The sequence below is a fragment of the Silene latifolia genome, chromosome 5, assembly GCF_048544455.1.
Source record: "Silene latifolia isolate original U9 population chromosome 5, ASM4854445v1, whole genome shotgun sequence".
Lineage (NCBI taxonomy): Eukaryota > Viridiplantae > Streptophyta > Magnoliopsida > Caryophyllales > Caryophyllaceae > Silene > Silene latifolia.
In genome coordinates, this window is record NC_133530.1 from 7,562,064 (window position 1) to 7,585,362 (window position 23,299).

Here is a 23,299-nt window from a genome sequence, read left to right on the forward strand (position 1 = left end):
TATTATTATTAAATTATATTTTTAAGACATAATTTATATAAGAATATATGTATACGTATTTTTGGTCGGATAATAATAGTGACAGTAATAATATTAGTTTCCGTCTCAAGTTAATATAAACTCGAGACATAATTTCCGCCTAGTTATAGACCGTCACATGTCACTATGTACCTACTTTAATCCGGACCAACCAAATTTGGACAGCACGCTCACCTACCCTCTTACACTCTACCTTTAAATATCTCTTTTATACATATTTATATATTATTATTATTATTATTATTATTATTATTATTATTATTATTATTATTATTATTATTATTATTATTATTATTATTATTATTATTATTATTATTATTATTATTATTATTATTATTATTATTATTATTATTATTATTATTATTATTATTATTATTATTATTATTATTATTATTATTATTATTATTATTATTATATATTATTGTCATTTCTACCCGTGACCCCCCTCTTATCCCTTCTTCCTTTTTCACGCTACAATAAGACAACCAACAAACAACAGCAACAATTGTACAAGTTCAGCTGCAACTTCATTTCCGTCATCTTCTACCTCAGATCTCAACCTCATTCCTCAACCTTTTTTCGCTAATTCTCGCGCCACTAGTTTCCCCTTCTCATCCTCCTTCTCTAAAGGTAAGAAAGACGCCATCTTGCCCTCTGTTTCTGTTCGGCCGTTCCTTTATGGCTCAAATTTCCTTGCTAAACTCGTGTTTTGTGTTGTCTAGCTGCAAGCTTGGACGGTCTGGAATAACTTTGAGTCAGAATCGAGTTCGTTAAAGAAGTTAAAAGGTAACGGTGATAGGTTACTCGACAAAATGTCGGGAATCCGTCCTTCCTACTCGTTTTTACCTTCATTTATCGTAAAGTTTGAGTCTTTGTATGTACCTCATGAATGGGGTTGATTTTGTGTTGAAAATGGTCATTTTGCACGGTTGATTGGAGGTCTTGAACTCGTTTCAGACTGGAATCGGGTATGGGGGTAGTTGTTGAGTTCACTACTCACTCCGTGCTTGTAAGATGCTGCCATTCCCGTTTCTGCCCCTTTTTTTCGTATTCTTGGACGACATTGGTGCTGGTTATTTGTATTGACAGCGTGTTTGATCCGTCTTGCCTTGCCCTCGATTTTATGTCTTGAATTTACACAAAAAGGACTGCTGGAACTCCCTTTTGGTACCGTGTATGAGTTGTTTTAGTCCCTGTTTTGGGACGGACAAATCTGTCCCGTGGTCTGGTGTTCTCGCTCATTTTGCCTCGCATTAATGTGGTCTCATGTGTACTTATTTTTCCCTCTTTGAAAACCTCGTTTTGGACTGTTGAGCCTTGTTTTATACCAGGTCTTGAACTGCTTTACCTCTGTTTGAGGACTGTTTTTGGTGCGGGAAAAGGCGAAGTGCGGTCTAGCCACGGCGTGGCTGAGCTCGGGTTTGCTCGGGATGGCGTGGCTGGGACCGGGCTGTGTGTTGGGGTCGGTCACGGGGGAAAAGGGTAGCACACCCATGTTTTCCTTACTCCTTTCCCTTGTTGTTTCTTTTAGATTGTGTTGGTAATGGGTTGATTGGCATGTTATGTGATGCGTGTCTTTTATATGACGTTTTACATCCCATTTTACACGCATTTCAGAGCTCATTCATGTAGTTTATGCTACATTTCTCCCTATTTCCGTCTACTTCCGTACTTTTGTACATTATTGCAGAAATGTGAAGAATCCAGCGAAAATCGAGCTAAATCCGTCCCCGAATATCTTGCATTGCATTTGACGTGAAGTATTCACCCGAGGAACGAACTTGGTGCGCAATTCAAGGCCCAAAAGACAAATCCACGAGTTTATAGAAGTCAAGTAGCAGCTCAAGCAGTCGATCGACCACTGCCATCAGTCGATCGACCAACCATCGGGTTCCAGAAGCTACTGTTCATTGCTATTCAGTCGATCGACCAATATGCTATTCCAGACGAGAATTAAAAGACCGTGAATCTTGAAGCCCAAAGTTATGTTAGGTTTAGGAAATAAAGTTACGTTAGTTGCTATATAACGTAACCTAGAAACATCAGTTTAGCATCCAGTTTTTATCTAAGTTTCACATTCAGTTTTAGAATATCGTATTTAGGGTTTGGAAAAGTGTTAGCATTGGAATTTTCGTTCTTGTTCTTAATCTTCCCTCTGCAATCTCGGTATTTTTCTGCCCTAATTTCAATTCACTTCTATTTCGTTATTAGTATAGAATTGCTAGTTAGATTCCCGAACCATCTTATTGTTGCATGTTAATTGTTTGTCCTACCGCTTTAATTATGAATTCAATACTTTTATGCGCTAGTATTATTGTTGTTATCACTTTCAGCATGAGTAGCTAAATCAATTGTGCTAGGATGTAGGCGAATTATGGCGTACGCGGCATAGTATTAAATTGGACTGAATTCGCGTGTCAGTCGATCGACTGCCTTACCTGGTCGATCGACTGACCACGTGAGGTTACCTTTCGTTTTAATTGATTTTAATGTTGTATTTAACGAATCGAATGCATGCGACCAGTTAGATGCTTAATTTATGACTGACCCATTAGATCGAAAGATAGGGACAGTTGTTAGACCACCAATTAAAATGACTAAACTGTCTTTGAGATCGAAAGATAGGTATAGTTTAGACCGTTAGTCACTTTTCGTGACGAGTCAGTATTAGTGATATTAGGGACTTATAGCGAGATCGAAAGATGCTATCTGTTAAGAGTGGACCGAGAGGACCTCTTGTTTTCCCGCCTCACCTGTGTTTAATTCAGACCGACTTAGTATGCTGCCGCCGAAGCTTTAATGAACCGACCATCCTAGTACACCTTCTTTATCTGTTTAATCCGTCTTTTTAGTTTACTGTCTTAATTTATTCTTAGCTATAGACCAATTCAAATCAAACCCCCCACCCTATTGTTACCTTAGACTGAATTTAAACAACTAGAATTTACATCTGCCTCTCTGTGGTTCGACCCGACTGCCGCTAGCTATAGTTGTAGTTGGAAATTATAAATCTTATTTTTGACACCTCACGACGGGTATCAAATTTTGGCGCCGTTGCCGGGGAGGCAATAGTTCTAATTTTTAGTTGTTTTATTTTAGTCTTTCTTAGTTTAAGGGACTTCTGTTCCTTAAACTTTTCTTATATTCTTTTTGTAGTTTCTTCTTATGCGCAGGTCACAGGGTGGTGAACTAGTACCATTCGATCCTGAGATAGAGAAATCTTTGCGCGAGTTAAGATGATCACAAAGGGTATTACCGACAGAGGAAGAGCTAAGTACTCTGTCAAGCTATCACGAGAACGAGCTGTTCGAGGAAGATCCAAATTCTTCACCCGTTTCCACTTCTTCAGCCGAGACAGTTACTTCTCCAGAAATTCCAGTCATGGCGAGGAAGCGAGTATAGCTAGTCATTCCGAGCCGACAAAGTTTGCAAACTTATATAAGCGGTTCGAATTACCAGGAGATGCCAGGAAGTTCGAACCAAAGCCTTCATACATTAATATGGTTGAGAGAAACCAGTTCGGGGGAGCTGCAAATGAAGATGCAGCTAAGCATATGGAGACGTTTACTGACTACTGCTGTTCGATACCCCCACTAGCCGGCGTGACCCAAGACCAGATCAAGGAGATCATGTTCATTTTCTCGCTCCGTGATGCTGCAAGGGAGTGGTATAGAGATCTGGATCGAGCTGCTCATGGGATCACCGACTGGAATTCCTTGGCATTGGCATTCTACAAGAAGTACTTTTCTGCTTCAAAGACGATTGCTATTAGAGCTCAAATCACGAGTTTCAAACAAGGGCCGGATGAGAACTTCCACGAGGCATGGGTCCGATTTAAGAAGCTGGTGCGAACCATACCGCACCATGGTTTCGAAAAATGGAGCTTGTGCAATCATTTCTATAATGGGCTGTATGACGATCAGAGGGCTATTTTGGATGCTGCGACCAATGGCCGATTTCTTTGAGAACTGAGGAGAGACCAAGGGGTGGAAGATCATCGACGATCTAGCCACCCACAAGGCCGAGTATGGGAATTCAGAGGGAACCGGAGGAGAGTGCTAAATCTTCCTCTGTTCTTCGCACTTGAAGCTCTCACTGCGAGATTTGACAAATATGAATTAGGAGGAGCTTCAAAGGGGGGTATTTACCAAGTAAATGCTGTGTCAGACGGTCCTTTCGTCTGTGAAAGGTGCGGAGCTGAGGGACACGTTTCGAAGAATTGCCCTAGTCCCTTTGAGTCTTGTGCTGCCTTTCAACATTATAGGCAGACAAACACCTACTATGAGCCTAATGTTCATCCCAACCTGAGGTGGAGTAGCCAGAATGTCCTAAATCCAACTCCACCTCCGCAGCAGCAACCCTATGTGCCCCCTCATCAAAAGCAACAATAATATCAAAAACCTCCTTATGTGCCGCAGCAGCAACAACAATCCCATAGTTCTGATTTTGCTGAGTTTAAGAACTTGTTGATGAAGGAGTCCCAAGCAAGAAAGGCCGGGATGAAGCTACTAGAGAGCAAAATTGCTCAATTGGCTAGTAAGAGTACCTCTCGAGCTCCGGGACACTTACCGACTCAAACCGACCAAAAGGAGACCTTAAACGCCATCACATTGAGGAGTGGGTCCACCCTGGAGGCCTGCCATGGTCGAGGACGCTGTTGAAAAGAATGAGGCGGATCCGAGTCAAAAGAAAGCTGAAACGAATAATTCAAAGAAAAAGGCGTCTACCAGGTATATCAGTCGATCGACTGATACACCCGGTCGATCGACTGATACGCGGGTTACAGCAGCTTCTGAATGTACACCTTGGTCGATCGATCGGGATAGTGGTCGATCGACCAAGATCATCGCTGATAAGCGAGATTGTTCGTCCTCCGATGCCCGATAACTTAAGGGACCATTTGTTTCGGGGCACGACAACTCCAAAAGTGTTAGGGCCAGACCCGAGTGCTGATGGGTCCGTCCCAATTCCGAAGTTCGATCCGATGACGTTTAATGGCTCACATTTGAGACGGTCTGAGGAGGATTCGAGCTTTAACAAGGAGAAAGTAGTGGACTTCCAGCCTAAGTCCACGGATGCCGGCATGCGCAACTTAGAGGAGAGGGCTAAGGTACTTCTTACAGCCCCATATCCGGAGAGACTAATGCCAACAAAGGAACAGGTATCTTTCAGTAAGTTTGAAAAAGTTATTCGTAGCTTGAATGTACAAGTACCCTTCCTTGAGTTGGTCAATCAAGTGCCTGCCTACACTAAATTCATGAAACAACTCCTGTCTAAGAAAAAGTCGCTTGAGCATGTTCACACTGTCGCATTAACCAAAGAGTCATGCTCTTATTTGTCTCACACTGCACCCCATAAGTTAGAGGACCTGGGTAGCTTTTCTGTTCCTTGCAATATAGGTACCTTCTCTATTGAGAAGGCATTATGTGACTTAGGAGCTAGTATAAGCGTCATACCTTTGAGTCTAGCTAGGAAGCTCAAATTGACTAGGTTTGCAATAACAGATATGACAAGATCTGGATGGTCGACCGATCTGCGGTCCGGCCCAATAGAAGTCTTAGAGGACATCCCTGTCCAAATAGGGAAGTTCTTCTTCCCCGTCGACTTTGTTGTACTTGACATGCCCGAGGATGCTCATATACCCATTATTTTGGGTAGGCCATTTTCGCACACCGCCGGTGCGATCATAGATGTCGGTCTAGGAACCTTGACTTTCAAAGTGGGTAAGCATTCTATTGTCTTTGCCCAACTCGCTAAGAAAAAGGACCCCATGTGGCATGTGACTTGTAATACGGTTTCTGAAAAGAAATCGTACTTTGTGCTTCCCGAATTGCCTGTCTCTATTACTACTACGTGTTAACCCCTCCGCCTGCATCGGGAGCAAAAAGGAGGAAGAATCTGTCGTTTTAGATGTTGCAGGAGCTGGTTTGGGGAAGGAAGTGCTGCAAGTTGCTTCAACCGTAAAGAAGCCTATCATTCAAAGAGGAGGTCTTGGTTGCCTGAGTTATGGAATTGATGAGGTAGTTGATGACGAGCCGGTCACAGCCAGAGAGTCTGATTTGGATTCTGATAAGCCCGAAGAGATCCTTGACTGGGGAGATGATGATAGTGTTGATCCGTTGAGCCATACGGACGTGGGAGCTAAGAAGGGTGCAGCTGCTCAAATAAGCACCGTTGAGGCTACCTCTAGTAGCCAAAAGCCGACGAAGTGGGCCATACCGTGGTCATTCTTGATCAACTATTAGTTGATCGAGCTCTTTATAAACTTCATTTTATTTGATTTTGTTAGACATTTTTCTTTTATTGCTTTTGTGTGCGCGAAAACTTTGCATTTTATTTTGCTTGCTTAGGATTTTTTACGTTTGAGACTTTATTTTGGGATTTGCGCAATTTTGGGCGCGTATTATTGTGCACTTGCAGGTTTTTAGACCTCATTAGCTCAAGTTATTGAGCAAATACGAAGAAATAAGGAGTACAGCAGTATTTTCAGTCGATCAACTGGTTACATTGGTCGATCGACTGAGTTGTACTTTCCAGGAGCTACTGTTCCTGACACATTGGTCGATCGACTGCCGTCCTTAGTCGATCGACCAAGGACGCTGCTGTACCTATTCATGACCTCTCCCCTGCTGTGTTTGGTCGATATGCGGACTTAAGGGAGTTTTCTACTCCACTTTTCTTTCCGTCAAATTATTTATTTCTTCTAATTTTCTCAATTGTGCACATATTTTACCGCTTCAAAATTGTCTTCTCGATTTTATGCGTGGGTTTTATTTGTCTTTCAGGTACCTTTTAGTAGCACTGCTGGCTACTGAAACCTCCTAGCTCACGCTGGTTTGGGGAGGTTTCCCTTTTGCTGCGCTTAAAGTCTTGTAAGTTCCCGATTTTCACTTCATGTCTTATTTATTTCATTTTCCCGCAAATTCCCATTTCTCTTTTCTTCATTACATGATTTTGCACAATGGGGATATTGTGTGATTTGGTTTGGGGAAGGGTTTTGCGTCGCATATCATTTGCTTGCATTCACGCTTACATTCTGTTTTGCATTGTTTATTTCATTCTTATATTAAAAAAAATTTCAAAAAAATTGAAAAATTTCAAAAATTTCCATAAAATGCACGTTTATTTTAGCATATAGGTCGAGTCGGAACGGTAGTATTTCAAGGATGATATTGCATTTTGCACCTATTTTGCCTGAGCCTTGCTTGATTAACATGTTATTAGTAGAATCATATATGCATAGTCTACGAGTTTTCGTTAATTATTTGCTGAACTTGAGACTTGACTTTGAAAATTGGCAAACTACATCATATTTCTGAGATTTAGAGCCTATAACTGGTGACATCTATGACCGGTTTATTTAGGAATGTGAGTAGTACTCCTTATGAGGCATGTCACATAAATGTGCATAAATATGAACTTGATCTTCTTAATACCTGTACGCATTCGGTCTGTGGTTAGTTGACACATGTGGTAGAGGTTTCCCCTTATTCGTTTTGCCCATGAACTCCACACTGCCAAAAATATCCTTCTTGTCCTAATTACTACATCCTACATTTAGTCTGTCCTTTGTCAAGCTAGTAGTCTGTGTTCTTGGAGTTTGATAGGTCCATTTTATATACATTTTAACCCCCTATTTTACCTCTATTTTGCATGTCATTTGCACTAATGTTAGTGTTTGTGAGCTAATTCTGTGTTCTAGTTGTGCTTGCTTGTTTTCTATTGTGTTTTGTAGGAAATTAAGCTTTTAGTAGCTTTTTCCCGTCAAAGTAGCAAGTACAAGAGTTCACGAGGCTAATGAGAGCAAGTCTTGATCACGCAAAGGAGTTTCGGGAAGCATAGGGGCATTTCGGGAAGAAATTGGAAAACCCGAGCAAGAGGAAACCAATCTTAGTTGGTGGATATGTAAAGAAATGAAATCCAAATGAAAGCCCATGATAAGAGTTTGCATTGGATGCCAAAGGATGCTTAAGATACCTTAGACGGACGCATTAAGACATAAGCATCGGATTCCGCATCAACATTAAGTGCAAAGTTAAGACGAAATTAAGAGAAATTTGAGAAATACCACGACCCCGATCGGGGTTGGGTGGCCCCGATCGGGGTTAGCCCCCTGTAGCTTATTTCCGTTACTCCCTTCACTCCTATAAATAGAAGCTTTGGTCGACACTTCTTGGGGACCTCTTACACACCTCTTACACATATTTTTCTTCCTAAATTCTCTCTAAATATTAGTAGGTAGTTTAGTTTAGTTTAGTTTTAGTTTATATTAGTTTGTTACAATATTTCTATTATCAAGTTCAAGTTATATTCAAGCTTCATTTCAAGTTATTTCCATTTGCATTTATTCTTCATTTCCATTTCCTACTTCAAGGTAATTCTATTTCTTATTTGCACTATGTTATCTATCATTCTAATTAACATTAGTTTATTTTACAACTCCAACATGTTAGAGTAATTTCCTTTGTCTAGGGAATAAAGGAAGTCATGCATGATTAAGTAATATGTAAATGTCAAAATAAGGATAAGTTAATATTGTATAGTTGTTTCTAACACATGTTTGCACCATAATGTTTAATCTACGTTTAAAGGCCTTATTCATAGATTAAGTTTGTTCATTCATTCTATAAGTCGAGAGGCACAGAATTGAATTAGACTAAGCATGTGTAGTAGGACGACCTAGTCATGGACGAGAGTTTCTCTAGGACCCGGTCTATGGTTGATGCTAATATCGTAAGATGGGTATCTTTAAGCCTAAGCAATTGACAATGTTGTTAGTACCAAGTTTATCATGATAATATATTTACCCTTGCATGTGTGACCCGAACCCCTTAGACTCCCTTTTATCATATAATTTTACATCATAATTCTTATTAATCATCAAACAACCAAACCAAACCAAATCGTAATCGACCTTGATAAAAATCTACCCATAGCAATTCACGAAGTAATTCCCGTTTCCTTGTGTTCGACCCCTATTGCTACATTAACTTGTTGTCTAGGGAATTTATCTTTGCATAGGTACGCGATAAGCCTATCAAATTTTGGCGCCGTTGCCGGGGAGCACGGTTTTGTTTGTTATTTAGTTGTTGAGTTTTATCTTATCTTGTCCTAGGGAACACTTGTTCCTTAGGATTTATCTCACCGTTTTCTTGTAGTTTTAGTACTTATTTTGTAGGTATTAAAGCTTGGCCTATTTCATAATGATGGATCAATGTATGATGGATCGATTTCTCCCGCAACAAGCGAATGAGCTTTTCCATGACTATCTTGATCGATTTTATGCTTACGTTCGTGTTCTCTATTCTCTTGGATACACTTATGACAATCTCTACATGGGTGTTGTTGTACTTCAAGGCATGAACTTCGAGACACGTCACATGGCTCTTCGTTTGAATAATGGGAACTACTACAACTTGCTTGGGAAGGAGGATCTATGGAATTTCTTGAATTATATGGCCTCCGAATGTCGAGAAAGAGAGAGAATCAAAGAGAAGATTGAAGTGCTTCAAGCTCAAATAGAACAACTTTCTCAAAAGGAATTAAGTCCATGTGAGCCTATTCAAGTAAGCGAGTCTATTATGTCTCCTCTTGTCTCTCCGTCTCCCCAATTTGGGTCTTCCGTTACTAATGATTTTGAACTTTTGGGTGATGACAATGATGATGGTCCAATTTTATCTTTAAAAGTCCCATCTAGTGTCATTCCAAAAGAAGATGCAGAGACTCATATTGATGACATTGAACCCCTTGTTGTAGATGAGTTATCTCCCACAAATGAATTTGTCGAGCTTCATTGTGATTCTCATGAGGCTTCTCCCAAGTCTTTTGACTCCCTTGACGATTTATTTGTACAAGATAATGTTGATCCAACCGAGGTAGATAAAGGACTTAGTGATATTAATTTAGAAAATGAATGGGATACGCCTCTCATTATTGATGAGTCCTACCTGCTAGATTCTTCTTATCACCCATTTGAGACCATTAAGAATGATATTTTGTACACTAACGATTTATTTTATGGTCTTAAACATGATACTCCACCTCTTGCTGATGAGAGGAGTGACTGGGTGGTATTGTTTGAAGTCTTACATATGAGCATTGATGAGATTTACAAATCTCTAACTTTGATCTATTATGCATATATCTTGTTAATTGCTTACATATGTTTTCATATAGCTCATGCGCAGATATATGATAGACTTCTAAGGGCTTTGACGAGCTTTTTCAGAAACAAAAGTCCTTTCTTCCCAAGCCCCTTCTCAAGCTAGCTTGGGGGAGGCTTCTAAAATTTAGTATGCATTTATTTTCTTTATTTTCCGCATGTGTCATTTCCATCTCCCCTTGTTGGCTGTACTTGTCTTTCTTTTGTGGTCAACCCCGTTTTATACATTGAGGACAATGTGATGTTTTAGCTTGGGGGAGGGTTTTAGTGTGTCTAGTTGTTTTATTGCTTTCAAATAAATTGAAAAAATCAACAATTTTCGAAATTTATAGTTAGTTTTTACATCTAGTTAGTGTAGATTTAGTGAGATTTTTTGAAAAATTTGTGTTGTTTTTGCTCTAATTCCTCTTGTTTGTCCCATTTTTGGCTTGATAGCTCTTGAGTCACTACATTTGACGGGATATAGCATACATGGGGATGTCTTGACATAGTAGGTGGGAGATGGAGAATGAACCGAATAGGCTTGATCTTGACTTGTGGTAAGCTACAAAATGGTAAGGTAGAGCCCCCTTTTGACCGATGCATCCATATCCGGTCTCTCTTAGGTGAGTGTAGGTGTCTCCTTATATGGTGTGTTTCATCAAAACGCACAAATATGGTTTTCATTTCATCTCTTGGTAAGCATTCATTCATTTGTTATAGCATTTTGGAGCCATTCACATGACTATATTTGCCTTTTTGACCCCTTCACAAACATTTATCTTTAGCTACATTATAATTTGCCTACCTTGTTGAGCTAGTAGCTTTGTTTGGTTTTGTTTGGGTGCTCAATTGGGATTTGGTTCAAAGTTTGGAATATCATGTGAGCTTGGTCTTAATGCTCAAGAAAGGAAAGAAAAAGAGAAAAAGAAAAAAAGTGATGATGAATTGAAATGAAAAATCAAGAAAGAAAAAAAAAAGTTGAGAAAAAAAAAATGAAAAAAAAAAGCATGAAAGAAAATGAAAAAAGAAGTATGAATTGAAAAAGAAAAAGAGAAGAAGAAGTTGATGTGAGAAACTCTCATGCATTATTCATATATTTTGGAGAGTTTACTTATGATTAAAATCCCAAAATTGGGTTAGAATTGGGATTGAGCATCCTTACATTTGGTTGTTGCTAGCTTGACATTAGCTCCACAATCCATAATTTATTTGTTCCCCCTTCTTACCCATTACATATTAACTTCTTCCTACCCATTTGGCTTCTGTATCATGCTTACATTTGACTGTTTTGGCTTACTAGTTTTGATTGATTACCATATTAGATTGCGGGCACATTGTTATAAGTCGAGGATAGTTGAGTGTTTATTCACAAAATTGTCCTTTCACATATAAAAGAGTTTGAGTGCACCGTGAGAGTCCATAAGTCGAAAGATCATGCAAGAGCTTAAAGGTTCATTTCAAGTTTTCCATGCTACGCCGTCGTGTAAATCTCATCCGTGTTCTGCTTTATCCTTATGCCCATGTTGTTTCGGGATTTGAATCAATTGCTTGTTAGCTACTTGGGATTTGCAATGTTGGGATGATCTTGCTTGAGGACAAGCAAGGGTTTAGCTTGGGGGAGTTTGATAGGTCCATTTTATATACATTTTAACCCCCTATTTTACCTCTATTTTGCATGTCATTTGCACTAATGTTAGTGTTTGTGAGCTAATTCTGTGTTCTAGTTGTGCTTGCTTGTTTTCTATTGTGTTTTGTAGGAAATTAAGCTTTTAGTAGCTTTTTCCCGTCAAAGTAGCAAGTACAAGAGTTCACGAGGCTAATGAGAGCCAGTCTTGATCACGCAAAGGAGTTTCGGGAAGCATAGGGGCATTTCGGGAAGAAATTGGAAAACCCGAGCAAGAGGAAACCAATCTTAGTTGGTGGATATGTAAAGAAATGAAATCCAAATGAAAGCCCATGATAAGAGTTTGCATTGGATGCCAAAGGATGCTTAAGATACCTTAGACGGACGCATTAAGACATAAGCATCGGATTCCGCATCAACATTAAGTGCAAAGTTAAGACGAAATTAAGAGAAATTTGAGAAATACCACGACCCCGATCGGGGTTGGGTGGCCCCGATCGGGGTTAGCCCCCTGTAGCTTATTTCCGTTACTCCCTTCACTCCTATAAATAGAAGCTTTGGTCGACACTTCTTGGGGACCTCTTACACATATTTTTCTTCCTAAATTCTCTCTAAATATTAGTAGGTAGTTTAGTTTAGTTTAGTTTTAGTTTATATTAGTTTGTTACAATATTTCTATTATCAAGTTCAAGTTATATTCAAGCTTCATTTCAAGTTATTTCCATTTGCATTTATTCTTCATTTCCATTTCCTACTTCAAGGTAATTCTATTTCTTATTTGCACTATGTTATCTATCATTCTAATTAACATTAGTTTAGTTTACAACTCCAACATGTTAGAGTAATTTCCTTTGTCTAGGGAATAAAGGAAGCCATGCATGATTAAGTAATATGTAAATGTCAAAATAAGGATAAGTTAATATTGTATAGTTGTTTCTAACACATGTTTGCACCATAATGTTTAATCTACGTTTAAAGGCCTTATTCATAGATTAAGTTTGTTCATTCATTCTATAAGTCGAGAGGCACAGAATTGAATTAGACTAAGCATGTGTAGTAGGACGACCTAGTCATAGACGAGAGTTTCTCTAGGACCTGTTCTATGGTTGGGACACTAATGCCGAGAGGTGGGTGTCTAATGACCTAAACAATTAGTTAACGTTACCTAATCCGAGTTTAACATGATACATTTATAAATTTGCATGTGTGACCCGATTTCCCTAGACAATCTTTTAATCATATTGTTTTTGCATATTTTCATATATTGTTTTATTCACAGTTTTTACATCATTATTTATAAATCAACTCAATCCCATCAACCACTTTTTATTAAGATAAAACTCATTTCATAACAACTAAATAATAACCACCTAGCTCTCTGTGGAATTCGACCCCTTAAATACTACATTCATTTGTTGTACCAAAGGGTATTTTTGCATAGGTGTGCGATAGCCTATCAGAGTTGTTACTCATTTTTGGTGGCATATGCTCTGTTGAGACGTTATTGGGAAGATGAAATAAAGGAAGGAAAGAAACAAAGAAAGAAATAGAAAAAAAAAAAAAAGAAAAAAAAAAAGATGAAAAAAATGATTCGAAAAAAAAAGAGTTCTGTACTGTTTAAGCAGTCGATCGACTGCCCCTTTTGGTCGATCGACTGAGGTTCGAGAAAAAGAGAAAGAATCAATTCGCATAATCCAAATCCTTCTTTTGGCGATTTTTGCTCCCATGTATTATACATATTTTATGGGGAGTTAGTTGATTACTTTTATACCTGGAGACTGTGAGATTTGTGCTTGCTATAGCACCGTTTCGATTGAATTTGAGCAAGAAGTTGGATGTTGCCATATGGTTCCGTTTTGGTACTAGCTTGATCACCTGTACCTCCACTTTCCCATAAATGTTTTGCCTCTTCTTACCCATAGCCTCACATATCCATATATACCTCGGCATGTGTCATGGTCATTTGTTGATTGGAATGCGTATGTACGGTTGTAGAGATTGCTTTCATATTAGACTGCAGGCATGTTCTTATAGGTCGTAGTTAGGTGAGCGTCATTACATTTACTTCTTTCTATCTTACATATACTCACCTGTGTTTATTAAGTGGTATGAGCGACCGATGAGAGTCCAATTTGATAAGTCTCTACAGTTGACGGTTCAGTAGTTTTAACGGCTCCATAACTCGTTTGCATGATTCATTTGCTAATTGATTGTTGGTTGTGCATTAAATTGGTTTAGGCTTTACATGTTGCATTTCGCTCTGAGATTGAACTCGTTCCATTAGGTCATTAGATCGAGTCTAGTTCTTGCTTGGGGACAAGCAAGGGTCTGGTTTGGGGAAGTTTGATGCGTGTCTTTTATATGACATTTTACATCCCATTTTACACGCATTTCAGAGCTCATTCATGTAGTTTATGCTACATTTCTCCTTATTTCCGTCTACTTCCGTACTTTTGTACATTATTGCAGAAATGTGAAGAATCCAGCGGAAATCGAGCTAAATCCGTCCCCGAATATCTTGCATTGCATTTGACGTGAAGTATTCACCCGAGGAACGAGCTTGGTGCGCAATTCAAGGCCCAAAAGACAAATCCACGAGTTTATAGAAGTCAAGTAGCACTCAGCCGATCGATCGACCATCGCCATCATCGATCGACCAACCATCGGGTTCCGAAGCTACTTTTGTTCATTGCTATTCAGTCGATCGACCAGTCCTAGCAGTCGATCGACCAATATGCTATTCCAGACGAGAATTAAAAGACCGTGAATCTTGAAGCCCAAAGTTATGTTAGGTTTAGGAAATAAAGTTACGTTAGTTGCTATATAACGTAACCTAGAAACATCAGTTTAGCATCCAGTTTTTATCTAAGTTTCACATTCAGTTTTAGAATATCGTATTTAGGGTTTGGAAAAGTGTTAGCATTGGAATTTTCGTTCTTGTTCTTAATCTTCCCTCTGCAATCTCGGTATTTTTCTGCCCTAATTTCAATTCACTTCTATTTCGTTATTAGTATAGAATTGCTAGTTAGATTCCCGAACCATCTTATTGTTGCATGTTAATTGTTTGTCCTACCGCTTTAATTATGAATTCAATACTTTTATGCCCTAGTATTATTGTTGTTATCACTTTCAGCATGAGTAGCTAAATCAATTGTGCTAGGATGTAGGCGAATTATGGCGTACGCGGCATAGTATTAAATTGGACTGAATTCGCGTGTCAGTCGATCGACTGCCTTACCTGGTCGATCGACTGACCACGTGAGGTTACCTTTCGTTTTAATTGATTTTAATGTTGTATTTAACGAATCGAATGCATGCGACCAGTTAGATGCTTAATTTATGACTGACCCATTAGATCGAAAGATAGGGGACGGTTGTTAGACCACCAATTAAAATGACTAAATGTCTTTGAGATCGAAAGATAGGTATAGTTTAGACCGTTAGTCACTTTTCAGGACGAGAGTCAGTATTAGTGATATTAGGGACTTATAGCGAGATCGAAAGATGCTATCTGTTAAGAGTGGACCGAGAGGACCTCTTGTTTTCCCGCCTCACCTGTGTTTGATTCAGACCGACTTAGTATGCTGCCGTCGAAGCTTTAATGAACCGACCATCCTAGTACACCTTCTTTATCTGTTTAATCCGTCTTTTTAGTTTACTGTCTTAATTTATTCTTAGCTATAGACCAATTCAAATCAAACCCCCCACCTTATTGTTACCTTAGACTGAATTTAAACAACTAGAATTTACATCTGCCTCTCTGTGGTTCGACCCGACTGCCGCTAGCTATAGTTGTAGTTGGAAATTATAAATCTTATTTTTGACACCTCACGACGGGTATCATTATGTTTGGGCCAACCCTTATAATTGAGTGTAAGCTTATAGCCCTTGTTTCTCATCTTCTTCAATTGAAATTTGTGTTGTGTCTTGAAGTGGGCTTGTGCTCATACTTTAGCTCCTTGGACCAACCCATTAGGATGACATGAACCTATAAATGATCCATAATTGAGTGTTCATATTCTACCTCGGTTTTCACGTAACGTAAATTATTCATTATACCTTATTATATTTTATTTAAACGGCATGTTAAATTATGAAAAGGGAATGTTTAGTAATATAATATACGTATGAGAAATTTATCATAAGTATTTGTACGAGTCATATCCTTGATAATGTCTTGTATTGTTCGGTGGTGTGAGTCGTGGTCCTATCGGACACTAGGGGTGAGCCATAGGCCCTCTAGTTGCGGTATGATCGTCGGGACCGATTTTCCCATCCGTACTTATGGTGAGATGCAAGCTATAAGTATGAGTGTGACATTAATAATCCCGTCCCATGTACTTGTTTGTTGTACTTGTTTATTCTATTTAACCGGCACATATAATTATGAAATGAGATGTTTATTTATATGTTACAAGCATGAAAAGGATATTATAAATAGTTACTTGGAAGAGTCGTATTCTTGTAGAAATGCCATATTACCATCGTATGTGCTTGACATACTTTTTGCCCTGCTTGTGCTGTTCTGGCAAGCACGGGTTTGACCTACTCGTGCTGTTCTGGCGAGTACGGTTTTGGCCTACTTGTGCTGTTCTGGCAAGTACGGCTTTCGGCCACTTGTGTTGTTCTGGCAAGTGAGTCTTATCTTAGTCTTTCCGCCACTTTCGTGTTGTTCTGGTGATTTGGGTACTCGGTCTCCTTAGTAGTCGAGTCTTGGGTGCGTGCTGTGCTGGCGCACGTCGAATCGGGATGTACACCCGAGAATCTGCAGATTTAGACTAGGACCGTATTATTATCGTAGTCCTACCCGGGGAAATTATAGTCTAAGAGTAATAAATGTCTTGCATTATTTGGATGGTTATTTTGGCCATATCTCATTGAAATACGTGCTCGTGGCTAAGTGGCCGGGTCTGTTTCCTTGTCTTTCATATTATTTAATTGTCTCACATGAATAGTTTAACCGTTATCATGTTAATGTGTATCTATCTTGTTCCATCTCATTTAATTACCATGTTTAAACATAAACTTGATATCCATATTTTTGTAAGAGTCTTACATGACTTACCTATTTTAGTTCTTTGTTATGTTCGTTTCGACATTTTGTGGCTGGGAGAACCTTGAGTTACTCCCCACTGACTGTGGCGTTCATGTTTACATGAATGACAGGTATTAGTGATGCATTCATGGGGTGAAGACATGTGTGAGCTAGCGAGCACTTTGGCCTTGTAGTCGGTTTATTAGGATTGCTTAGATTCACCTTTTATTGTATTGTCATTCGAGGGATATTTTTTCCCTCACCTCGACTATCACGATTGTATAATTTAAAATCTTCATTTCCGCACTCTTTATTTATGTTTTAGATTTTGGTGAACCCGCGCTTTAAATTTTAAAAGTTTCAAAAATTCCCTAAAATTCCGCATTTTATTAGTTATATTTTCCGCGTTATCGCGGTGTGTCACAGTTGGTATCAGAGCCTATGTTGCTCCCGACGCACAAACGTGTACCCAAATTTAAATTTGAACTTGACTTCGAATAATAAATGAGAGATGGGTAGACTTAAGAACCTAAGGTGGTAGTCTGTAGTGTGTTTGCTCTTTGTTAGGATCTAACATGTTTGTTGATTGTCAATTAATGATTGTTGTGCCCTTGTATCAATGACCGTGAGCTTACCTATGTGGAGATCAAATCTTGATGCCTATTGCCGAAGATTGAAGATTTGTTCAACCCTTGAAGAATGCTTCTACTTCCTCGAAGATGCTTCTCATTCATTGTGTATCTTGCCTTACTTCTTATCTCTTGTGCTTATCCTTCTTCTAAACTCTCTTCTATTTTACTTTGAAAGCTACTCTTGTACTTCTAACTTGTCCTTTGTTCCTTGCTTATCCTCCCTTAATGCCTTTTGATGGTACTCTTTCTTTTGAGGAATGTTGACCTTGGTTGGAAAACTTGACTTTTGAGGAGATTGTTATGTTCCCTTAAACCTGGTTTTGAGAGGATTTGATGTTGGAAAGACTTAGGTAGTGTGATGCGACATATTTGATGGTTCGTATACCTAGATCCTTGATAAAGTGAGTATATTTGATTGGTGGATTTTGTGTGTCAAGTGTGAGTTGCATTGGTTACTAAGGTTATAGAACTTGGCTTTGTTGTTTATGTTTGGGATGCTAGTGCTTAGTACTTGACCTAAGGTGGATGAAATTGAATGGTGGATTTGAGGATATAGAATTGACTAAGTAAGTCGAGTTTTTGACTGGCTTCCATAATCACTTTGGACATGAGAGTTTGAAGACGTGTATAACCATATGAGAAAAGCTAATGGTGGGATTATTAGTTGGTTTAAGTGAGTGATATTGATTACTACTTGAGGTATGGTATGAGAGTGAGAGTAAGCTACATTGTTGGGAAGTCTTAGCGCTTGTTTTAGTAACTAGAAAGGATAATGGTATGGTTGACACCAATTGTTAGGTTAAAGAGCATAGTTTCAATTTATGGTTTTAGGAACTTTGAGGTGATAAAGCGTTGTTACAACTAATACCTTGATTCTTGGGAACTCGATGGTAAGTAAAGTTCTAGGATATCGGATTTGAAAAACTATACATTGGGATGATGGTGACCATAATGGATTGGTAATGTGATTTGATATTAGTTGGCTCTTGAGAGTTCTCCGGTTGAGAGAGATTTAGTATTAAGAAGTCTTTGTTAACCTTGTGGAATATTTGAGGAAAACTTTCTGAGAATTTAGAGCTTGGAATTAGGATCCTTGATTGAGGATTTTACCATTTTGAGATACCCGTAGTTGACTCTAGTTGGACATGTGTATAGCTTTGTTGGAAACTTTGACCTTGATCTTGTGGAAGTTGTTTGTGGATGTTTGAGGATTTGGAATGATGAGATCACACTTATTGTGGAAGTACCTTGTTTCATGGAATAGCCTAGGATGAAGTAACGTAAGTGATCTGAGGAAATCCCTGGGAGTGTTGTGGTTATAAGTTTTGTGGTTAGGAAGTTTTTGGAACCGTTTAGGATGATGTTGTTACTTGAGATTGGAGTACCTGGCGTTTCCTTGTTATCTAATTCCCATTCTTCTTTGGCCATAAGCGTTACCGTTCATACCTCTCTTTCTCGTTTCATCATGCTCCTCCTTTAAATTGGATACTCGTAACCTGTGAAACTCTATCTTTGACATCTTTGTTGATTTGAATTCAATTCTTACCTCTAGGGAGTTCGTCATAGCTCTTTTGTTGGTTAAGTTGGATCCTTTCTTAGCGTACCTTGTATTTATGCTGTCTAAGTTACTCTTCTTTTCGTACAATTTCTAAGCTTTTCAGATTACCATTTTTGATTCGTTGTCAAAAATATATATTACTCTTACAAAATTTACCTATTTTAAAAGGGTTGAAAATGAAAATTTGATTTAGTTTCCTATTTGTTCTTTGAAGTATAAATTTACTATCGTGATTTTGATTGCTAAACCCGAGATTTATTTAAATTTTACCCAATTTCCGTTAACTTTGATCTATTTATGGTTTCTTTGTCAAGGTTTAATATTACATTTTCAGAAATTTGACTCCCTTTTGAGTTTAAAGGTGAAACCTTCATTTTATTATTATTATTATTATTTTGGCTTTTGCAAAAGAAAATTTGAGTTAATTATCTTTTTTCTTTTGATTTTGACATTGATCGGATGTTAGAACTCGTTATTGGAGACGTTTGATAACTTGTTCTACGCTTGTCGGCGAATTGATTTTGTTTTAAATCTGTCTTTGACTCGGAAAGTTAGCGTTCTTGTGTGCACGACAAAAGCAATTTCGTTCCATGAATGAGACTTACACTTTTGAAAACTCTCCGTTAAATGTTTTTGAAAATTTTGATTTTTGATTTATAGAATGATTTACATTTCGATCTGTTATGTCGGAAAATTTTATTTGAAGCTTTTGAACGAATTTTAATTCTTACGATAAGTAACCTTTTAATGTTTTGGTCACCGATTTTAAAAGTTCAGTTTTATTTTTAATAACTTTTCTTTTCTACCTTCAGGTTTCGAGGACGAAACTTTTTAAAAGGTGGGGTGATTGTAACACCCGCGAATTTCCCATTTTGACATTTAAAATCTATTAGACCGTTTAATCACTTTATTAAATACTTTTGAATTATTCAGTTTAGTTAATTTTATGTCAAACACGATTTTTATAAAAGTAATATATAAAAGCTCGTTTATATAAAAATACGTATTATTATTAAATTATATTTTTAAGACATAATTTATATAAGAATATATGTATACGTATTTTTGGTCGGATAATAATAGTGACAGTAATAATATTAGTTTCCGTCTCAAGTTAATATAAACCCGAGACATAATTTCCGCCTAGTTATAGACCGTCACATGTCACTATGTACCTACTTTAATCCGGACCAACCAAATTTGGACAGCACGCTCACCTACCCTCTTACACTCTACCTTTAAATCACTTTTATACATATTTATATATTATTATTATTATTATTATTATTATTATTATTATTATTATTATTATTATTATTATTATTATTATTATTGTCATTTCTACCCGTGACCCCCACCCCCTTCTTATCCCTTCTTCCTTTTTCACGCTACAACAAGACAAACAACAGCAACAATTGTACAAGTTCAGCTGCAACTTCATTTCCGCCATCTTCTACCTCAGATCTCAACCTCATTCCTCAACCTTTTTCGCTAATGCTCGCGCCACTAGCTTCCCCTTCTCATCCTCCTTCTCTAAAGGTAAGAAAGACGCCATCTTGCCCTCTGTTTCTGTTCGGCCGTTCCTTTATGGCTCGAATTTCTTTGCTAAACTCGTGTTTTGTGTTGTCTAGCTGCAAGCTTGGACGGTCTGGAATAACTTTGAGTCAGAATCGAGTTCGTTAAAGAATTTAAAAGGTAACGGTGATAGGTTACTTGACAAAATGTCGGGAATCCGTCCTTCCTACTCGTTTTTACCTTCATTTATCGTAAAGTTTGAGTCTTTGTATGTACCTCATGAATGGGGTTGATTTTGTGTTGAAAATGGTCATTTTGCACGATTGATTGGAGGTCTTGGACTCGTTTCAGACAGGAATCGGGTATGGGAGTAGTTGTTGAGTTCACTACTCACTCCGTCCTTGTAAGATGCTGCAATTCCCGTTTCTGCCCCCTTTTTTTTGTATTCTTGGACGACATTGGTGCTGGTTATTTGTATCGACAGCGTGTTTGATCCGTTTTGCCTTGCCCTCGATTTTATGTCTTGAATTTACACAAAAAGGGCTGCTGGAACTCCCTTTTGGTACTGCGTATGAGTTGTTTTAGTCCCTGTTTTGGGACGGACAAATCAGTCCCGTGGACTGGTGTTCTCGCTCATTTTGCCTCGCATTAATGTGGTCTCATGTATACTTATTTTTCCCGCTTTGAAAACCTCATTTTGGACCGTTGAGCCTTGTTTTATACCGGGTCTTGAACTGCTTTACCTCTGTTTGAGGACTGTTTTTGGTGCGGGAAAAGGCGAAGTGCGGTCTGGCCACGACGTGGCCGAGCTCGGGTTTGCGTGGCTGGGACCGGGCTGTGTGTTGGGGTCGGTCACGGGGGAAAAGGGTAGCACACCCATGTTTTCCTTACTCCTTTCCCTTGTTGTTTCTTTTAGATTGTGTTGGTAATGGGTTGATTGGCATGTTATGTTTGGGCCAACCCTTATAATTGAGTATAGGCTTATAGCCCTTGTTTCTCATCTTCTTCAATTGAAATTTGTGTTGTGTCTTGAAGTGGGCTTGTGATCATACTTTAGCTCCTTGGACCAACCCATTAGGATGACATGAACCTATAAATGATCCATAATTGAGTGTTCATATTCTACCTCGGTTTTCACGTAACGTAAATTATTCATTATACCTTATTATATTTTATTTAAACGGCATGTTAAATTATGAAAAGGGAATGTTTAGTAATATAATATACGTATGAGAAATTTATCATAAGTATTTGTACGAGTCATATCCTTGATAATGTCTTGTATTGTTCGGTGGTGTGAGTCGTGGTCCTATCGGACACTAGGGGTGAGCCATAGGCCCTCTAGTTGCGGTATGATCGTCGGGACCGATGTTCCCATCCGTACTTATGGTGAGATGCAAGCTATAAGTATGAGTGTGACATTAATAATCCCGTCCCATGTACTTGTTTGTTGTACTTGTTTATTCTATTTAACCGGCACATATAATTATGAAATGAGATGTTTATTTATATGTTACAAGCATGAAAAGGATATTATAAATAGTTACTTGGAAGAGTCGTATTCTTGTAGAAATGCCATATTACCATCGTATGTGCTTGACATACTTTTTGCCCTGCTTGTGCTGTTCTGGCAAGCACGGGTTTGACCTACTCGTGCTGTTCTGGCGAGTACGGTTTTGGCCTACTTGTGCTGTTCTGGCAAGTACGGCTTTCGGCCACTTGTGTTGTTCTGGCAAGTGAGTCTTATCTTAGTCTTTCCGCCACTTTCGTGCTGTTCTGGCGATTTGGGTACTCGGTCTCCTTAGTAGTCGAGTCTTGGGTGCGTGCTGTGCTGGCGCACGTCGAATCGGGATGTACACCCGAGAATCTGCAGATTTAGACTAGGACCGTATTATTATCGTAGTCCTACCCGGGAAAATTATAGTTTAAGAGTAATAAATGTCTTGCATTATTTGGATGATTATTTTGGCCATATCTCCTTGAAATACGTACTCGTGGCTAAGTGGCCGGGTCTGTTTCCTTGTCTTTCATATTATTTAATTGTCTCACATGAATAGTTTAACCGTTATCATGTTAATGTTGATCTATCTTGTTTCATCTCATTTAATCACCATGTTTAAACATAAACTTGATATCCATATTTTTGTAAGAGTCTTACATGACTTACCTATTTTAGTTCTTTGTTATGTTCGTTTCGACATTTTGTGGCTGGGAGAACCTTGAGTTACTCCCTACTGACTGTGGCGTTCATGTTTACATGAATGACAGGTATTAGTGATGCATTCATGGGGTGAAGACATGTGTGAGCTAGCGAGCACTTTGGCCTTGTAGTCGGTTTATTAGGATTGCTTAGATTCACCTTTTATTGTATTGTCATTCGAGGGATATATTTTCTCTCACCTCGACTATCACGATTGTATAATTTAAAATCTTCATTTCCGCACTCTTTATTTATGTTTTAGATTTTGGTGAACCCGCGCTTTAAATTTTAAAAGTTTCAAAAATTCCCTAAAATTCCGCATTTTATTAGTTATATTTTCCGCGTTATCGCGGGGTGTCACACAGGATCTCAGATCTAAGACCCGTGTAAACCCCTGGCACTTTCACCAGTAATAATCAGAACCATAGTTCACATGGGGACGTGCCCCCTTCCATGTACACAGGATAAATTTGTAATGTTGCCCCCTTCCGTAATCGTATCCCGAATGTAACAAATGGCCAAATGAACATTATATGAAAAATGAGCATGAAA

At 38.5% G+C, this 23,299-nt stretch overlaps 2 long non-coding RNA genes across 2 annotated transcripts; both read left to right on the top strand.

Moving 5' to 3' along the window:
• Positions 1–619: 619 nt before the first annotated feature.
• Positions 620–17,082, top strand: LOC141655862 (uncharacterized). Its single transcript, XR_012548207.1, has 3 exons — positions 620–669; positions 762–825; positions 16,974–17,082. It is a non-coding gene; the product is annotated as an uncharacterized LOC141655862 (long non-coding RNA).
• Positions 17,083–20,438: 3,356 nt separating this feature from the next.
• LOC141655863 (uncharacterized) lies at positions 20,439–22,914 on the top strand. The gene is made up of 3 exons (XR_012548208.1): positions 20,439–20,571; positions 20,664–20,727; positions 22,816–22,914. It is a non-coding gene; the product is annotated as an uncharacterized LOC141655863 (long non-coding RNA).
• The last annotated feature ends 385 nt before the right edge of the window (positions 22,915–23,299 follow it).